The 19,338-nt window shown below is 41.7% G+C and overlaps 1 protein-coding gene and 1 long non-coding RNA gene across 5 annotated transcripts in view; one reads left to right on the plus strand and one right to left on the minus strand.

Annotated features, from left to right (window-relative positions):
• The first annotated feature begins 430 nt into the window (after positions 1-430).
• The window catches only part of PXYLP1 (2-phosphoxylose phosphatase 1), a 111,914-nt gene continuing 93,006 nt past the window's right edge, over positions 431-19,338 (plus strand). For all 3 annotated transcript variants that reach the window (XM_061636773.1, XM_061636774.1, XM_061636779.1), the window contains exon 1: positions 431-645. The gene's annotated coding sequence lies outside the window, so the exon portion shown is untranslated. The remainder of the gene's footprint in view (positions 646-19,338) is intronic.
• Positions 17,453-19,338, minus strand: part of LOC133389334 (uncharacterized) — a 32,474-nt gene continuing 30,588 nt past the window's right edge. For both annotated transcript variants that reach the window (XR_009764068.1, XR_009764069.1), the window contains one exon: positions 17,453-18,551. This is a non-coding gene — a long non-coding RNA (uncharacterized LOC133389334). The remainder of the gene's footprint in view (positions 18,552-19,338) is intronic.

Raw genomic sequence — 19,338 nt, forward strand, 5'->3', positions numbered from 1 at the left:
TCAGTGTAGGTTATTTGAATTTGAGCAAAGTAGAGACAGACTTCATGGTGATGAAAGAATAGGAAGTAACACCCTTGTCAGTATGAGCCTTTTCGCTTATTTCTTTTTTTCTTCTCCCTTAGCACAACTCCGCTCTTTTTTTTGCTTCCTTAGTAAAGAACAACCTAGTCAAAGCTTGTAGCGCGCCAAGTACTGCGGTGGAAGATAATGCCATCCCTTGCTGTGACGCGTGAAACGCCGGGAACCTTAGGTTTGGGAGCCGTGTGCCCGTGCGGAGCCGTCAGCGCGTGACACCCTCTCCTCGTCAGTAAGCGTACGAGTAGAGAGAGAGAAAGGATTCTCAGACCGCAAGCGCGCGCCGTCCTTGCGAGTTGAGCGGACGGGCAGCAGGTGGCGCTGCCGCGGGGCCCCTTTCGGGCGACCAATGGAAGAAAAGAGGCGGCGGAGCTTAGACCGAGAGAAAGCGAGTCAGAGCCACAGATGGCTCAAGTTGGTTCGCGCGCACACGCGAAGAGAAAAAGAGTGTGAGGTGGAGACGGAACGGAAGAGCGCCTGACTGAGGCTGTTGAGCTGGCTGGGCGGCGCTGGTAGCGGCCAGTTTCCAGCTTGGCTACCTGGGCAGGGAAGGAACCCACGGCGGGGCAGGTAGGAGCTGAAGCCACTGATACGTGGTATCCCCCCCGTCTCTCTCTGAAGCCCCTGGAGAGAGGGAGGGCGGCGGTCTGTTTGCCCGCCGGTCGTCCCCTTTCCACCAGATTTCTCCTGAGGTTTCCTTCGCGCCGGCCTTTCCCTTCTACCATTTCCCCGCTCCAGCAGTGAGGCGGGACAGCGCTTCTGTCGCTACCCTCCCTCCTTCCAACACATACATACTGTCGCTCCGCGTTGGCTGTGGCGTGGCGGGAGCGCCTTCTCTTTTTTTCCCACGCTGCTGGAGACAACCTCCTCATTTCTCTCGTACCTGGCCAAGCCACTTTCACACTCACCGTTCCTGCATGACGCTGGCTGCTCATTGCTCCGAAATTGATCTCTCTCTCTCTCTCTCTCTCTCTGTATGTTTTAAATAATCCCATCCCCTCGCTTTCTAAGCAAGAGCTCCTAATTTTCTCTTCGCAATTTCTTATCCACTTCTTAGCATACATTCCCCGTTTCCCTCTCCCTCTAAAATCTCTCCCTCTTCTCTCTTTTAGGATCTTTTTCTACAGGTTTGGCAGGTGCGGGGGCAGAGACAGCTATAGCAACGCTTCTCTGCCCTTGCGCTTCAGATACCATTTTTATGTATTTTCTGCACACTCAGACACCTACAGTAAGGGTCCAGGGGCAGCTCAGGTTTGAAAAGCATCTTATTTTTCTGCAGTCCATCTACCCTGTCTTGCCCTAATCCATCTTAACCTACATTACAAGATTTCATGTTGTGAAAATCTCAGCTTTCCTTCTCCCCCCTTCCTCATTTCTAGTTTTGAGCTCTTCAGTTATCCCTGGTGTCAATACTTTAGGCAGCCGTTTCTGTAATGTAATTAGAGATGTTTACTATAATTTGGCTCTGGAAGATGTTTTCATTTTCAGTTCAGTTGCCCTTTCCAATGACAGTGATGATTGTATGTGTTTCTTGGAATGGTATCATGATCGATTTGCTGAGGGTGGGCTTCAAACTTGGGGACCAGTATCTGAATGACAAACTATAAGCCACAGAGAGACACTACTTCCATAGCTCAGCTTAGCACTGCAGTATGTTTGTTTTTATTTTTTTACCATCGCAGACTATTTGCTTCTTACACCTGAGTTTTGTTCCTTGTTCTCCTGAGCTAGCAGTGCGATGAGCAGTTCCTCTGACCATCTGGTGGACATGTTTTGTGTAAAAAGAGGAAGGCGACTTCGAGTGGAGAGTTTGAAGGCTGATCAGGATTGCTGTTGCCCATACCCTTTTGTTAGTCTGATGTGAGATATAATAGCTGAAAATAATATTGGGGCAATTTTGTGATTTAATGTACTTTTCTCTTACCTGGGAACACAGCAACTACAGAATGAAGTTTTCCCACATCCTTTATCAACACACACAGCTATATCTAGCATAATTTTTCTTTGCCAGGAGGTGCTGTATCCATCAATTAAAGCTTCCACTATTCTTTTTTAAAATCTAAGTCCCGAGATTCACTTATGTCATGATGCTATCCATTACCAATTATACCTCTGATGTACCAAGTAGGCCTGCAAAATTTCCTGCAAGTGTTTTTTTTTTAAAGTTAAGTTCTTCCAGTTCATTTGAAATAAAGTTATGTAGTTCAGCTCTGTTGATCTCTTTTAGAAAAGAGACTAAATGGAGACTATGTGCTTTTATTGAGCCAGGGACCTACTTTAGTCTAAAGCTTTGCTTCATCTTTCAAAATATTTATTAGCCTTCTGTGCAAGAAATCGATGGGCTAAGTAGATGTAGCAATGAAGGACTGTCAAAAAAAAGGGGGGGAATATTGATAAAAATTATTGTGCTGATAGTATGAATAGAATACAATATTTAACACACTCTGCCAAGCAGTAGTTCTGAGCGCAATTCTACATGGTGATGCTGACGAGTCTGGCAGAGTTCTAGAATCTGCCACTTCAGATTACAGGGTGCATGTGTTCTATTTTGAATATACCCCATATAGGATAGTAAGCTAATCCTAAGGATGGGAGAGAAATTCAATTCATTTTGCATTTAAAGGTGAACCTACCAAATTTGTGCTTTTCATGCACTGAAACACAGCTATCCTTAAACATTTGCACTTCTCTGAATTTTGCTATGCAGTTCTCTAGCCAATTAATGTGTACAGAAATGCAAATACTAAAGTGCATACAATGCATATATTGGTGAAAATATATATTATATGCATTATATTAGGGAAACTGCTTTGCAGAAATGTGCATATTAGGCAAAATTGCATACATAAATATGTTAGAAATTTGCACAAAAATTTGACAAATTTTCATGAGAATTTTTTAAAATTGCAAATTGCTGCAGAAATGTGAAGAACTAAATTTAAGATTAGAAAAATAAGGAACTGAGAGAACCAAAAGGAACAGATCCCATCCCTAGCTAGCACATCTGGGAGACGACTGTGGTAAGCTTCTTTCCATGATATGTTATATTCCTTTGTCCAGGGAGTTCTTAATACGGGGTGGCGTTCAACAGTATAGCAGAATGAGGTAGTTGAATGGACTGCAGCACTTAAAAGTTCAGTGTAAATAGAAAACCAGGAGAATATGGAAAGGTCTAGGCTTGGACCATTTTGCCTGATGTGCTAATTTTGTTTGTATGAAATTGTATTTTTAAAAAATATGAGAGAGCATTAACCATTATTAACTTTTAGGCACTAGACACAGATGCTCCTGTTCATCCAGGCATTTGGCTTTTAATTGGGGCAATTGTTGATATTCTAGGCTGTATTGCTGTTTTAGTAGGGTAGGGAATGATTTGTCTTTTTTACATTATGGCAGGATGAGTGCTTTTTGTCAGTGTTCTTATTTTTTTGTATTTTAAATTTTGTATTATGTAAGCTTTTATAATTGTAAGTTGCTTTTAGACATTTTATGTAGTAAGCCATGAGTACATTAAATAAATAATCATAATCATAATCATGATGGTATCATTCCATCTGCAGTCAGAATTGGTACAATCATTTCTGCCACCTAAGGTCCCATATCATTCTGCTCCATGTGTAAACCCAGACACATAAAAAGTTCTAATACTGATGTCTTGTTTTGTCATTTATGAAAGGTGGATTAGAGCAGATGGAATTTGTGGTAAGATGTCCAGCAAAGTCTTTTTAAATGTAATCGTATTTCAAAGCAGGTGACTGAAACATCAGCTCCTATGTGTCTTTTTTCATCTAAGTGGTTTAATGCTGTCTTCTGATTATATTATGTATATTGTGATAAAATTCTTTAATGCAGAGCATTATACAGACATTATCCAAATTCTTTGTTTCTGGAATCCTAGACTAATTCAGTGTGTGAAAGGATCTGGCAGTTTTACTATGTTGAAAAAATAATTGCACTGGAGCAACAGCAAGTAGAAATTCAACTGCAGTCATAAACATAGTGACTAGGGTGTCCCTTCAACTCCATGGGCTCAGCTTTATGTAAAGATATTTAGGATGACATTGCATAGTGGTTGTTACAATATCTATTCTAACTATGCTGTTTTGTAAAATCTGAAAGTATTTGTCCCAGTAATTTTTGGTATCTTGTTACATGTTCTAAATTTAAGTGTATGTTAGTGTGAACTACTATACCATTTTTTATATATTAAATTTATATGCATCCCTCCCAAAGAGAGCCCAGGGTGGCAATAATCATTTTTTTCTGAACGGATTATTCTCACAGGATTGGTCTTTAGTTTCTACGTGATTAAAGTCCTTTTTAAAAATTGATTTAGTTTCAAGTTGTTTAGTACACTTAAGTATATACTTAAGTCCAAATACCAGTTGCTGGAAACCGCAGGAGGGGAGAGTGATCTTAAATAGTATAGTATTCCACTAAAATAAGAATAATCTTCCTAGACACTTAACATCTGCACCCTTCTTTTCCTCTCCATTTTAAACTTTAAATCCCGAGTCATTCATTTTCAGTTTGTCTTAGTCCTACTTTTTATTATTTTTAATTGCATTTATTTATAACTTCTCAACATAAAGCTGTTGGAGATGTTTGTGTAGTATAAGGTGTTTTACAGACATGTTTGAATAAGGCTGCCTACAATTATTTTATTACTTAGATTTATATCCCTCGCCTTATCACTCTAGTTATTCCAAAGTACCAACAATGCAAAAGTATAACAGGTTAAAATATAACTATTTACAAAAAAACTACAAAATAAAACAGCAGTTATCAAGACCTTCCACAATAAAATTTACTGCAGCAAATACTAAACTAAAGTCTTCCACGGCAACATTACAATTGCAGATACATCAAACAGTATGCCCCATCAGTCTCCACTAAAAGCTTGGGAGAATAAAAATGTTCTTAGTTAACATTGAAAGATGGCTAAAGACAATGCCAACTGCATGTCAGAAGAGAGTGAGTTCCGTAGCTGTGTCTTTTTGTGTTTTGGCAGTGGGGGGTAGAAATCCCTTTCCGGCGACAAGTAAAGACTGTTTTATTTCAACGGGCATTTGGGATAGAGAATGGCCAGGATTAAGTGTCATAGGATGGGTGACTACATTATGATCTTATTATTTTAAATTATCTGCTGTTCTTAAACGTACGTTTTATAGTTTTTAATTTTTCTCATAGTTTAATTCTATTTTTAATTGTATACATTTCTATTTTTTAATGGTGTGTTATCTTTTAGCTGTAAGCCGCTCTGAGTCCTATTGGAAAAAGGGCGGGGTAGAAATAAAGTTTATTATTATTATTATTTATTACAAAAGCACCTGGGTAAATAACACTGCCTGATACTTCCCACAGACAGCTGCCTTGATGATACTAATATTTTTTATTTTATTGAACAAAATGCATACACCACGTGATTGTAATAATAAAACCTCTGAAGTGGTTTACAAAAATAGTAAAATTATCAATAAAATTAAAACATAATTAAAACACTTAAAAGATTATTAAAATTAACAGTAAGCTAAAAAAGATTAAAACAAATCAATACCTATGTATATAGATAGGCTTGCCTAAACAAAAATGTTTTAAGCAGGTTTTAAGCAGGTGCTGAAAAGAGTACAGCAAAGGCACCTGCTTGATGTTGGTAGGCAGGGAGTTCCAAAGCATAGGTGCTGCCACACTAGAATATTGATTTCTTACAAATGAGGAACAAATATTATGTGGCATCCATAGCAGCGCCAGTTTCACAGATTGAAGTGGTCAAGTGAGCACATAAGGGGCAAGGTGATCCTGCAAGAAAATTGGTCCCTAATTTTTTAATACTACTTGATGTAAATGGCTTTGGGATCTGTTATGCCTGTGTAGGACAACTGTATGATCTTCATAATTGTTGATGTGCAAGTAGTCATTGTGGCCAATTACATCAGTTATTCTTATAGAAACAAAAAAATCATGCTTTTTATATCTTGCAGTGGTGTAATTAGGTTGTCTCATTTGAATCATAATATGTATCTCTTATCCACACTGTAAATTCAATGTGTTGTGTGTTGCTCTTAAACTGCAAAATATTCCTTGGTAAGATAAGCTGATTGATATCTCCAGTAAGTCAGATGATAACTTTAAAAAAAGCATTTTTTAATCTTAAAAGTATGTAAAAAGTTTGCAATAAAAAATTTAAGTACAGGATATGGATAATCTTGATTTCTGAGGTTAAGCATTTTAAACCACATTGTAGTATATTTACAGTTGTGGGATTACTACTGGATCCAAGTTCAGAGTGGTTACCAGAGGTTTGAGGATTCAGGAGGTACCATTCAGGATTGCATCAGCATCATCCACTATGCCCATATCTGGATATATTGTACTCCTCTTTTGTGCCTGCTTACTATGCAAGCTCTTAAATGATCAGTTTCAAATTAAAAATATTCATGGTTCTATCAGCCAAACAACATGACATGGATACTTTCCATTTTATGAAATTATTTTTTGTCCAGGATCTCCCAGACCCTCCTTGAAAGTTCTGGACACTAAGTCTTCAGTTATTTAATTTAATTAAATGTATAAGGCTCCTCATGGAATAAACTGTAGGCATTCTACAAGATAAGGAATAAAATGTAGCAATCAAACTATACTGCAATAAACCATAATAATCTTGAGACTACCAGCATAAAAACCCAAATACAAAACCAGCAGAATAAAAAAATATATAACACAGAAATACACTTATCAAAAACATAAACTACAAACCACGAAACATACTTCAGATACTTAAAAAGACCTTGCAAAACAGAAGTCATAACCAGAAGACAACATGGGTGCTAACCTAAGAACATTCCATAAGTTGGGAGCTGCCACAGAAAAAGCCCCCTCTCTTAAGATTCAGTCTTAATATCCTTCCGTACATGTGGCAAGCCAAATGGAAGCATCTCTTATCTCTAAACAGATATAATCCTACAGTTCAAAAGGCATGTGGAGATCTTTTACTAACAGCTTTAGATTGTCTTTAGTTTATAGGAAGACTGATTGACTTGCAAATTAATGTGCTCGCCATGACAACTAGTTAGAATTTATTTTTCATAGTTATATTCCATCTTGTAGTTCATGGTCTCAGTGGCTAAGAAATATTGCAAAAAAGACGTTCCAGGCAATAAATCTAGGGGAAAAACCTTTGCAGTTCCCAGAAGTGCTCAAACCATCCATATTCTTTAATCAACTCTCATTGTGCACTCTCCTGAGAAAAATCACGTAATTAGTTAAATCAGAAAGCTTATAACAACTATAGGATTTGGAATCTTTTGCACTGAATCTGCACTCAAAGTAGAGTCTGTCGAAGAATGTGAGAAATTTATTTTGCAAAGTGCTGACTGTGCATTTTTTCAGTGGGTCATAGGTTCTTTCCCCCCCCCCAGTTCTGTCTGGTATGTTATAAAGGTTATTTAGTCTATATGGACTGTCTTAACAGGCCCACCACCCATATTGGAACTAGCTGTGACAGTGTCCACAGTCACATGTAAATGAGCTGTATGTAATAGTAGTTACTATTACACCCACAGAGCACCATTCACCTTTTTTGTACAGAACACTAAATCCAGTGCATGTTATGCCATGTGTAGTACATAGTACACATTGATAACTCCAGGATTGTCATGGCAGTCATGAAGTCCTGAACCACCCCCAACAAGAAGGTCTTGGTGTGCATGTTTAAGTTTGCCAGAACTAACATATTTGACTACCTCCAACAACCAATATGCCGATGATACACTGATATCTTTCAGCTTCAGAACTTTCCTGCAATGTCCAGTATTGTATTAGGGCATGTTTCTTCGATGGATGCTTCATCGTTGCCTGAAACTTAATATGGCGAAGACAGAGCTGCTTATCTTTCCTCCCAAGCCCTCGTCCCAGTATACATTTTCTATTACTGTTAATAATGCCCCTCTCCATCCTATGGAGGAAGCATGCAGTCTTGGTTTAGCTTTTTACACCTCTCTCTTTTGTTCCTCATATTGAACTGTAGAAAAGTCATGTTTTTTCCTTTATAATACTGCCAGAATCAGACCTTTCTTGTCCATTTCTTCTGCAAAGACTCTTGATCATGCTTGAGACATTTCTCGCCTTAACTATTGCAATCTCCTTTTGACTGGTCTGCCACTAACTTGTATTTGTCTGCTGGTTTCTATTCAACGTTCTGCTGCTAAGGTCATTTATTTGGCCTGTTTCGATCATGTCCCTCCATTCCATTGGCTCCCTATTTATTTTAGGATTCAGTATAAGCTTCTTCTAACTTTTAAGGCCTTACAAGATCTGGCTCCCCCTTACCTCTCAGCTGTTATTTCTTAGTATAGTCCTGCTTGGGAGCCCAATCTAGTGGCCATGCTGGCTGGGGCTGATGGGAGTTGTAGTTCAAAAAAGTAACTTTTCCAAGCTCTGGAAACACTGAATTGATGAATAAACATTGTTTCTTACCTGTCCCAGGTTTTTTTATTATCTACCTTGGTTTTGTCCTGGACAAAATGACGGTCCTGGAACCGTCTCTTAGAGCACTTGCAATACTGTTCTTAAATCTCAGCTAAAAACCTTTTTCCCCAAAACCTTTGGAATCTTGATTTAGGTTTTACCTTTATAATTCTGCATATCCATCATCTTGTACCTTAGATGCCTGTCTTGTTTGTTACCGGTTTTAGTCCCTTTCCTTCCCTTCCCCTATGTTCACTTTTTATTTTTAGTTAGATTGTATGCCTTTATGGTAGGGAATTTTTTAATTCATATATTTTTTCTGTACAGTGCCATGTGCTTTGATGGTGATATAGCAATAAACAACATCAACAATAATAACTTGGACAGGGAAACTGTTATCAGTTGGGTGGCTGGTAGAATTTCATTGTGGTATTGGAGCTAAAGCCAGGTCATCTGTTTCACAGGATACTTGATGATGAAGACTGAATTGTTTTGTATCACTAAAAGGCTGCTGCCACTGATCCTAGGCTGATGCTGATGAGTGAACACAGCTGGACATATCTAGCTAAAAGCACTTTCCCAGACCGCTTGGCTGGGACAACATTTTAATCTGGGAGCAAGTTCTGGATGACCAAAATGCAACTGCTGGATAGGCTTTATAAAGCAGCAGCCACGAAGTTAGCAAACACCTGACTAGATTATAGGAGTGTGGGTAGTGTCTGTCTTACTGTAATTGACTGTATTTAAACTGCTCTGGGGGCCTTTTGGGATGAAGAGCAAGGTACAAATGCTATAAATAATAACCAGTTGCTTCCCAAGGAAACTTTGCCAGTAAGTATGGAGAAAAGTTACTAATGAAATATCTGGATATATCACTGGCTAGAGCAGCCTTTCCCAACCAGTGTGTCTCCAGATGTTGTTGGACCACAATTCCCATCTTTCCTGACCATTGGCAATGCTGGCTGAGGCTGATGCCAGTTGTGGTCCAACAACATCTGGAGGCACACTGGTTGGGAAAGGCTGGGCTAGAGAGATCTCCACATGGCAGCAACTGACCACTTGCAGTCTTGTTATGTGGAGAGAATGGCTTCTCTTAATAAAGTGACAAAGTCATTTTTTGTGACTTGCATGTGCTTAAATATGCTTTTATTTGAAGAGAGGGACACCGAGCTGTTACATTTATAGCAAAATTTAAAGATATGAAAGAGCACTGTGTCCTAAATTCAGAAATCTGATTTTAGGATACAGTAGACAATTAATGAGAGACATAGGAAGGGAAGACTTTACTTGAGCAATACTGTCTTAATGACAATTGGAAGCTGCAGGTTTTGAAAAGTATGGGATTTTTTTTTTAAAAAAGGCTGCACTTTGCCATCCTGCCCCCATAACTACCAATATGGCATTGCTTAAATTGGTCGAGATAGTGGCTCCCTGAATGAGCAGTAGAAGTGATCATATGGTGGTTGGCCCCAAATGCTGGAGGGAAGTGGGGGGGAAGAATTGTATCTCGAGCAGTTTAGATCGGATTTCTTTCAGATATTTGTTTCTGCAAGCTGAATGAAATCTGATTAGTTAGTATAAGCATATGATGTGCCTGCATGAGCATTGTCAGTATTTGTCCAATTCTGAAAACAATAGTTGCAATATGGTAGCATCACTTGCTTAACTTGATATGTAATAATGGCCTATGTTGCCAGGTCACATTTCTTGTAATGTATTGTAGTCTGTGAAAGATTTCTGCTTGTGCCTTATCAGCACGGTGGGCCAACAATGAAATTAGTGATTTTTACATATGAAGGTAAGTGTGTGTCCTGTTACAATTAAGAAGAGCCTGCTGGATCAAGCCAGTAGCCCATCTAGTCTGGCATTCTGTTCTCATAGTGGCCGACCAGTTGTCCATGGAAAGCCCACAAGCAGGAACTGAGTGCAAGAGCACTCTCCCCTTCTGTGGTTTCTAGCAACTGGTTTTTGGAAGCATACTGCCTCCGACTATGGAGGCAGAGCATAGCCATCATGGCTAGTAGACACTGATAGCCTTATCCCGCATGAATTTATCTAATCCTCATTAAAGCCATCCACATTGGTGGCTATCACCGCCTCTTGTGGGAACAAATTCCTTAGTTCCTACTATGCACTGTGTGGAAAAGTACTTTCTTTTGTCTGTCCTGAATTTTCTAACATTCAGTTTCATTGGATGTCCACAAGTTCTAGTGTTATGAGAGAGGGAGAAAAACTTTCCCTCTCCACATTCTACATGCCATGCAAAATTTTATGTACTTCTGTGGTATTTCCTCTTACTCGCTTTTTCTCTAAACCAAAAAGCCCCAAATGCTGAAAACTTTCCTCATAGGGAAGTTGCTCCATCCCCGTGATCATTTTGTTTGCCCTTTTCTGAACATTTTCCAGCTCTACAATAACTTTTTTGAGGTGAGACAACCAGAACTGTACGTAGTATTCCAAACGAAGCCACCCATAGATATGTGTAATCAGCAATTTTATTTTCAGTACCTTTCCTAATGATCCCTAACATAGAATTTGCTTTTTTCACAGCCACCGCACACTGGGTCTACATCTTCATTGAGCCATCCACCATGACCTAAATGTCTCGTTCCTGCTCAGTCACTGACAGTTCAGGCCCCATGAGTGTATATGTGAAATTAACATGATTTTGCCCCAATATGCATAATTTTACACTTGTTTACATTGAATTGCATTTGCCGATTTACCACCTATTCACTTGGGTTGGAGAGGTCCGTTTAGACCTTTTCAATCCCTTTTTGTTTTAACAACCCTGAACAATTTAGAATCATCAGCAAACCTGGCCACCTCACTGCTTACCTCTAACTCTAGCTCATTTATGAACAAGCTAAAAAGCACAGTTCTCAATACTGATCATTGGGGGACTCCACTTTCTAAATCCCTCTGAGAGAACTGTTTATTTTATTCCTATGCTCTGTTTTCTGTTTCCTAGCCAGTTCCTGATCCACCAGAGGGCCTCTCTTCTTATTCCACTGCTGCTAAGCTTACTCAGAAGTCTTTGGTGAGGTACCTTGTTGAAAGCTTTTTGAAAGCCTAAGTACACAATGTCCACTGGATCACCTCTATCAATATGCTTGTTGACACTCTCCAAGAACACTAATAGGTTAGTGTGACAGGACTTACCCTTGTAGAAGCCATGCTAGCTCTGCTTCAGCAAGGCTCGCTCTTCTATATGCTTGGTTATTTTATCTTTAACAATACTTTCTACCAGTTTTCTAACCGGCTGGTAATTTTCGGGATTCCCCCTGGATCCCAATTTATAGATTAGTGTTATATTGGCTACTTTTCAGTCCTTAGTTATGGAGGCAGATCTGAAGGATAAGTTACATATTTTTGTTTGAATCTCACATTTGAGTTCTTTGAGAATTCTCAGGTGGATGTCATCTGGACCCGGTGATTTGTCAGTTTTTATTTTGTCTATTGAGCCTAGAAATTCATCTCTCGTCATCACTATTTGTCTTAGTTCGTCAGACTCCCTTCCTGTAAAAGTTGGTTCAGACATAGAAATCAAGGGCATAATCATTTAGGGTATCTACAAATGTTATCTGTTTCTCATGACTGGAACACATATGTACCCAGTCTATGTCAGAGTAGTTGAAGTCACCCATTACTACAACATTGCTTGGTTTGAAGACTTCCTTGATTTCATGTTTCATCTCAAGATCTCCTTGAGCATATCAGGGGTATGATAGAACGTCCACAATACTAAATTACTCTTGGGTCCCAGTACCACCACCCACAACAATTCTGTGGAGGAGTCTGCCTCTTGAGTTTCCTAGCTTGCTGGATTCAGTGCACTCTTTCACATGTAGAGCAACATCACCTCCAGTATATCCTTCCCTGTCCTTCCAATGTAGTTTATATTGTGGGATTACAGTGTTCCACTGGTTTTCCCCCTTTGATCCTAATGATCGAATCATCCACTATTCTCTTATCCCTATTCTCTTATCTCCCCTTTCACCAGGTTCATTTATGCTTACTATATCAATGCCGTCATCTACAACCAAGCCCTCCAGTTCTCATTGTCTTGAATGGTAGACCATTGCTTAGGCAATGTATGAGCAAGAAAAACAACTTGCTAGTGATCTGAAGTTGCATTATGGGTGGAAAATCCTCTGATCATTACAGCATGTAGTGTGCAAATTATTGGGGAAGCATATTATAATTACTTGAAAGTCAATTTATATTATCTCTTCTAGCCATTTATTAGGTATGATAGGAGAACTTTAGTTTGTATTAAATAACTTTTCATAAAAATATATCCAAAGACTCCTAAAAGCTTTGTAACTTGATTATACTGAATTATTTGAGTTTTAATATATGAAATTGTAGTATGGAAAAATAGGCCCATGCTGTATCTTCACCGTAAATATCCTAAAATTGTCATATTGACTTAAATGGCAAAGCATGGAAAGTCTGATTTACAGCTTTAATTCAAGAGATCTTCTATAATATACAACCATTTCTATAGGTTGATGTCTTCTGCAATAATGTAATTTCTTGGCCTTTATTGTAATAACCTAAAAATGTACAGAATCATTTGAATCTTTTAAAAGGAGTTGTTTGGACAGGTTTTTAATGGGCTTTGCATAAAAGTAGCTTTCTCCGTGTAGTACCTTGGAGGACAGCTATGATAAAAATGTCCTCCTTAACTTATGCCAGTAAACAAACACTGCCAGGTCTTACTCAATATCCTCTGTGATACTTCATTCTTTCCCCCTCATGGATGAAAAGCAGAGAAAGGCTTGCTGAAAGAGGAAGGTTTGCAGTAGGCGCCAAAATGATAATAGAGATGGCAACTGTCTAATATTCAAGGGGAAGGAATTCCAAAGGGTAGGTGCCACTATACTAAAGGTCTGCTTCCTATGTTGTTCAGAACGGACCTCCTGATAAGATTGTATCTGCAGCAGGCCCTAACCTGCAGATCGCCGTGATCGACTGGGTATATAAGAGGTAAGATGGTCTCTCAGGTATCCTGGTCCTAAGCTGTATAGGGCTTTGTACACTAAAACCAGAACCTTGAACTTAGCCTGGTAGCTAATACTCATTCAGCAACAGGGTGCCATGTTGGTGATACCCTGCCCCAGTGAGCAGTCTCACTGCTGCATTTTGTACCAGCTGCAGCTTCTGGACCAACCTCAAGGGCAGCCCCACATAGAGTGCATTACAGTAATTCAGCCTGGAGGTTACCAGTGCATGGACAACAGAGGTCAGGCTGTTCTGGTCCTGAAACTGCTGCAACTATCAGCTGAAGCTGGTAAAAGGCACTCCTAGCCACTGAAGTCACCTGGGCCTCTAGTGACAAAGATGTATCAAGGATCACCCCCAGACTATGGACCTGCTCTTCCAGAGGGAGTAGGACCCCATCGAGAGCAAGCAATTGACCAATTATTTGAACTCGGGAACCACCATTGCACAGCAGCTCTGTCTCGCTGGGATTTAGACTCTGTTTATTGGCCCTCATCCAGCCCACTACTAAGTCCAGACACTGGTCCAGGGCTCCCAATTTAGATGTTACAGAGAAATAGAGCTGGGTATCATCAGCGTACTGCTGACACCTTGCCCCAAATCTCCTGATGACCTCTCCCAAGGGTTTCATATAGATATTAAACAGCATTGGAGACAAGATAGTACCCTGCACATCCCCCAGCACAACTGCCAGGAGGCTAAAAGACAATCATACAATGCTATTCTCTGAACATGACCCTGAAGATAGGATCAGAACCACTATAAAACAGTGCCTCCAATATCCATCTCACCAAGTCATCTCAGAAGGATACCATGATCAATGGTAACAAAAGCCTCTGAGAGATCAAGTAAGAATAACATGGTTGCACTCTCCTTGTCCTTCTCCCAATAAAGGTTATCCATATGGGCGCCCAAGACCAATTCAGTCCCATAATGAGGCCTGAACCCAGATTGGAATGGGTCAAGATCAATTGACCCAAGAGAACTTGCAGTTGCTACACCGCAACTCTCTCAATTACCTTCCCCAAAAGGGGATATTTGCAACAGGGTGATAGTTGTCACAAACCCATTGCCACAAATGGGTCCAAGGTGGGCTTTTTCAGGAGTAGTTGGATCACTGCCTCTTTTAGGGTGGCTGAGAACACTCCTTCATGCAAAGATGCATTGACCCCACCCTGGATCCATTCAGTCCTACTCCCTCGGCCAGCTTTAATAAGCCAAGAAAGGCAAGGGTCAAGAGGACACATTGCTGACTGCATTGTCACAAGCACCTTGGACAACATCATCGGGCTGCATCAATTGAAATTGTTCCCAGGAAGTTACAGCAGACGTTGCAATGGACATCTCATTGGGGACTACTGTATATGTGGATGGAGCATCAAGATTGCTATGGAGGTGAGCAACTTTACCCTCAAAGTGCCTTGCAAACAATTCACAGTGGGCTTCTGAAGGGTCCAAAATTCCATTTCCTGGAGTTGATGTTAACAAACCCCTGACAATATAAAAAAGCTCCACTGGATGGCTATTTGAAGATGCAACAGAGGTAGAGAAGTGGGCCTTCTTTGCTGCCCTCACCGCCACACAGCATGCATGGTTATGATGTTTTACTCGTGTCCAGTCAGCCTCACAGCATGTCTTTTGCCACTTGCACTCTAGCTGTCTGTTCCAGCCTGTTTCTTTGCCCTTAGTTCACTGGTGTACCAAGCTGCAAACGGGGCTCTATAATGCCGGAGAGGGTGCTCAGGGGCATCCATGTTAAGAGCCTGATGTGTCTTATTATTCCATAGCATGACAAGGGCATCAACAGGGTCTCCTAGTCTATCTGTCCTGGCCAAGCCCTTTGGAATCAGACTCGTTAATTTTTCTCCAGTATGTTTAATGAAAAAAGTTAGTTTAGAGCACTTCACAGATCAGCTTATATGTCACACAGATTCTGCATCTACACAGCATACTAGGCATGACTACTCAAAGCTAAGATGTTGTCACAGCCATTAGACACACCCGCATACAACTCTTTAGTAGGTTCAGGAGGGCTCTTTCTACTTACGTGAGGAAGGTGTCCCAGAAGGGAATGCAAACACTCCCCCTAGTTGGAAAAGGGGGGGCAGCTGAACCTGCCCTAACAGGTGTCTGTGTCTTGGGCAGCAGCAGTACCTCACAGAGATCTGCTTCCTCTGGAGAAGGTCACGCAGTGGCTTAGGTGAAGGGAGGGTGGAGGGGAGGAAAATCAGGTGACTCTTGATCAGCTAGCAGTCCATCCATTGTTCCATTAGTTTTTGGGGGCAGACCATCTTAATCTGTCCACCACTCCTGCAGGCGAGGATCAAAGCCGTAAGTCTAAACCTCACCAGGAAGAGGTGTGACCATGACAGTGGGGTGACAATCACCCCCCCATCTCCAGACCACTCCTTCCTCCATCTGGAGCAAAAACCAAGTCCAGGGTGTGCCCTGCCCTATGTGTCGGACCCCATGGTTGTTATGGAGGCCATGAAGTCTTGTGACGGAAAACAGTGCATGGACACTGAAAACACCCAGGACTATTGTTCTGGGCTTCTCCAACACCATAGACGAGATGGCCACCGCCAGCTCAGTCCGAGAAACTTATGGGTAGCAGGGTGGATGGCACACCAGCAGCAACTCAAGTTTAATGTCTCCTTGGCCCGACACCAGGTGCTGGCCCTCACATCCAGTTCCAAGACAGAATGGTTCTTGGTGACAGAGATGGAAATGTTATGGTCTACAGGAACCCCTCTCCCCCATCCCTACAGCCTGTGCTTGTGTTTCAAATATCCAAGTGAATACACTTGGCAATACACACCAAACAGAACCCTCATACGTGATCAAATAATGAATGAGTGTGGTCTTATTGTGTACCAATCTGATGTTAAACAGCACACACAGGCCAGTGGGCACAGCAGATGAGCAGCCAGCAGACCGTCCATGGGAGGGGTGGGAGAGAGGACCAAGGGATTGACAGCCTTGCTCTCATTTTCCATGGTAGCTCATCGCCTCCACATGGCTATACATTCCTCTATGCATGATCACTGAAATTGGGGTGGCATCATGCATGTCCCTCCTTTACAAGACTCCTCCTAAACACATGATATAGACAACAGGAGCCCACCAAAAAAACCTACCCAAACCAATTAACCCAGTATGTCTCTGAGAGAAATGGGAACAACCAGAGCCACCTGATACCTTTCGCACATCTACTCCTACAGCTAGGAAGCGCCAGCCTTCTGCCAGTTGCAGATTCTTACTCTGAAGGTATCTGGTGACTTTCTCCTGTCATACAGTTCACTGCACAGGCTCTCACCCTGTGCAGGAACCACACATATGCCTTACACCACACTATCAGTCTTCTCTGGATTCTGTTTTTTTTAAACAAAATGGAAGGAGATAGTACCCTCTCCCTTGGGACTCCTTATGGAGCTCCCCAACGCCCCCCTTTGGTGGCAACCCTGCTGGCTGCAGACCCACCGACCAGTGTCGGCCAGGCTTTTATGCCCCCTGATCTAGCCAGGAGCTGATACAGGAGGCTGAAAGACTGCATGCAGCCTCTCTCTGGATTCAGGGTCAGGCAGGAGGTCCCAGTCTTTACAGCACTTACAAGGGACCTCAGCTGTCTTGAGACAGCAACCCAGAGGAGCAAGCAAGCATCCAGATGCTCAAGTACTCACTCCCAGGGCAGGTCTTCTCCAGTGCCCCCAGTGCTGCAGCTGTGTATTTATTAATGCAACTTTACACAGCCCTTTATTACAAAAGCGTCACAGAGGTTTGTAAAATGTCATAGGTATTATGGAAAACAGTTACAATTAAGAATCTAATATTATTTATTGAATTTATATCCCACCTCCCCTCCCTCCCCAAAAGAAGCCCAAGGTGACAAACATAAAAACCAAACTTTAACAAAGGGGAGGAAAAAGCATTTTAAAGCATTCTGAAATCACAAAACATTTTAAATGCATGTACAATTGAAAATATTCTCAATAATAATAATAATAATAAATTTAATTTTTGTGTCGCCTATCTGGCCGAAACCACTCTAGGCGACGTACAACATTAAAATTCAACAATACAATATAGATACATAATAAAATACAGTGCAGTCAACAATAACCATTTTAAAAAGCGGCAGTACAGGGCCATCAATAGACAATTTTAAAACAATATAAAGAAATTAGCCCACCCCGGGGACCCCAAAGGCCTGTCCCAAAGAGCCATGTTTTTAAGGCTCGGCGAAATGTATCCAGGGAAGGGGCATGGCGAAGATCGAACGGGAGGGAGTTCCAGAGAGTGGGGGCCGCCACTGAGAATGCCCTCTCTCTAGTCCCCACCAACCTAGCTGTTTTCGTTGGTGGGACGGAGAGAAGGCCCTGTGTGGCTGATCTGGTCGGGCGGCTTAGTTGGTGGTACTGGAGGTGCTCCTTCAGGTAAACTGGGCCGAGACCGTATAGGGATTTAAAGGTTAAGACCAACACCTTGAATTGGGCCCGGAAAACAACTGGAAGCCAATGTAGATGAAATAACACCGGCGTGATGTGATCACGGCGGCGGCTGTTTGTAAGCAGGCGTGCCACTGCATTCTGCACCAGTTGTAGTTTCCGGACCGTTTTCAAGGGTAACCCCACGTAGAGTGCATTGCAGTAGTCTAATCGAGAGGTGACCAGGGCATGTACCACCTGTGGGAGCTGATGAATAGGAAGGTAGGGTTGCAACCTCCGTATGAGGTATAGTTGATACCAAGCTGCCCGGCTCACTGCTGAAATCTGAGCCTCCATGGACAGCTTGGAATCAAGAACAACCCCGAGGCTGCGGACCTGATCCTTCAGGGGTAATTTTACCCCATTAAGATTCAGGTCAGCAACACTCAACCTTCCCCTGTCACCCACAAGTAGCACCTCAGTCTTATCAGGATTGAGCTTCAGCCTGTTTCTTCCCATCCATTCTTCCACCAGTGATCTTCGAGTTGCCAGGAGCAGTCCTCTTCAACCATCAAATACCTGGGTAAACAGGAATGTTTTCTAATTCTTTCTGAAAGTCAAAATTGATGGAGACAGACACACCTCAGTGGGGAAGGCATTCCACAGATGGGGAGCCACCACTGAGAAGGCCCAGCACTAACTGGGAAGCGCTCAGTAGGGGCAGTGCTCAGTAGTGGCCCCACCAACAAGGCCTCACCTGCTGATTGTAGGGTCCAAAATGGTTGATACTAAGGGAGGCGCGCTTACAGATACTTGAGCCCCAAGTCATTTAGGGCTTTGTATGCTAATACTAACATTTTGAATTAAGCCCAGTAGCTCACTAGCAGCCAGCGCAGTGTTTTTAGGACGGTCGACATATGATTCCATTGAGCTGCCCCACTTACCAGCCTAGCAGCCATATTCTACACATATTCTACACAAGCCTCCAGACCATCTTCCGGGGCAGCCCCACATACAGCACATTATAAAACCATAATAAACAACAGTAACAGCAGTTTAATACCTCCTAAAACCTTGAATAGCCTAACTTTCATTCATCCAGTGCCTTGGAGGACAGGTATCCCGTTAGAGTTGGGACATTCAATGTCTCCAGTAGAAAAGAGTTGCACAGCTGGGACACCATAATGTTGGAGGCAGTAGCCCTTGAATGCCATCTGCTGGAAATTGCAGGTGGGAAGAGTGGATTGGACTGTGAAAACCAACCCAAATTGTGTTTGCATTTTGACAAATTTGTAGGGCAGTCCAATATCTCAAAGAGGAGGTCAGGTCTCCTGCTCCCCCGGTGCATTCAGTATAGCCGCCCAAT

Source organism: Rhineura floridana, chromosome 7 (assembly GCF_030035675.1).
Source record: "Rhineura floridana isolate rRhiFlo1 chromosome 7, rRhiFlo1.hap2, whole genome shotgun sequence".
In the NCBI taxonomy this organism is placed as follows: Eukaryota; Metazoa; Chordata; class Lepidosauria; order Squamata; family Rhineuridae; genus Rhineura; species Rhineura floridana.